The sequence below is a fragment of the Moschus berezovskii genome, chromosome 3 (genome assembly GCF_049115385.1).
Source record: "Moschus berezovskii isolate FMDL1 chromosome 3, NW_MosBer_1.0, whole genome shotgun sequence".
NCBI lineage: Eukaryota > Metazoa > Chordata > Mammalia > Artiodactyla > Moschidae > Moschus > Moschus berezovskii.
This window is the reverse complement of record NC_142462.1, coordinates 105226926-105228167: the sequence shown is the minus strand read 5'-3', so window position 1 is coordinate 105228167 and position 1242 is coordinate 105226926. Positions and strand designations below refer to the sequence as shown.

The 1242-nt window shown below is 46.1% G+C and overlaps 1 non-coding gene across 1 annotated transcript; it reads right to left on the bottom strand.

Moving 5' to 3' along the window:
* Nucleotides 1–781: 781 nt before the first annotated feature.
* LOC129552869 (U2 spliceosomal RNA) lies at nucleotides 782–966 on the bottom strand. The gene has a single exon (XR_008685352.1). It is a non-coding gene; the product is annotated as a U2 spliceosomal RNA (small nuclear RNA).
* Nucleotides 967–1242: the final 276 nt, after the last annotated feature.

Sequence of the window (1242 nt, the reverse complement as noted above, 5' to 3'; positions counted from 1 at the left end):
GTGACAGGGGAAAAACAATGCTTCAGAGGTTGATGAGGTCATGGGAACCTTCAGAGCTACATCCCAGCCCTGTCCCGTCGCTGTTGTTCGTCCAGCTCGTTTATCTTTGTGGGTCTGCAGCTCCCTCCCTGTAGTTTCGCTCACCTCTGTAGCAAGGAAGAAGGATACCTGGGCGAGATACCTTTCCCCAAGACCTAAGTCCCCCAAGAGGAGAAGTAATAATGGGGTTGCATAATCCTAGGTTTTATGAATCAAGGAAGAGTGAATAAAAAACTTTAACAAATACCAACCAGTTAAGGCAGTTTGGAAGATCCTTGGGCATGAGAAAGGGGAACAGTGATACAAAAACACGCGGGGTAAACAAATACCCTGGGGGTGCTACAGCAATTCTGACTTTTTCAGGTGGAGCAAGAAACCCTGAGTCCGGCGATTAAATGAAAAGTTCTTGCACGTGTTTAACTTAAACGCAGGCATGGTCTATAGCTCTTGTATATTGTATCCTGAGGTATCAGTGACAGAAAACTGTCAGGCTAAATCGATGCCAATTTTTATTTGAGTTGGGTGGGCTTCTTTGGGGATACGGGGAGTGTGAGTTGTAACAAGTGTAGGAAGGGTCTTGTGGTGAACCAATCATTTCCTGAATTGAGAAAAACACCAGTTGCCTGATACACCCGCATTATATGTTTTAGATTGCTCCTAGGAGCAGACATTTCATCTTCATCATATTTATGAGACATGTCAGGCAAGATTATAGTACAATAAATATCACTTTTCATTCATGTATGTTTTCATTCTCTGAAAAGTGTAATGATCTTAGGAGTCAGGCTGCTGGATCCAAATCCTGACTCCACTACTCAACACCTGTGTGATCTTAGGTCAGCTACTTCATTTCCATGAACACCTCAGTTTCCTTATCCATCAAATGGGGTACTACACTTGATCTTAGCCAAAAGGCCTAGAAGCGAGGAGCCTGGTGTGCTGCAGTTCATGGGGTTGCAAAGAGTGGGACATGGCTTAGCAACTGAACAACAACAAAGCTTGATTTTGCAGCCCACAGCTTGGCCTGCCTAGAGGCAGCCACGGTGGGAAAACCTGTCATTCTGGGGCAGGACCCACTTTTCTGACCCAGCATGAGGGCTTCCAAGAGGGCTTTCAAGAGGGGAAATGTCTGTGGAGGAGCAGCATGAGCTGCTGTTAACTGTTGAGCAGTCGCCCTGTTGCCCCTGCTCCTCCCAAGAGAGG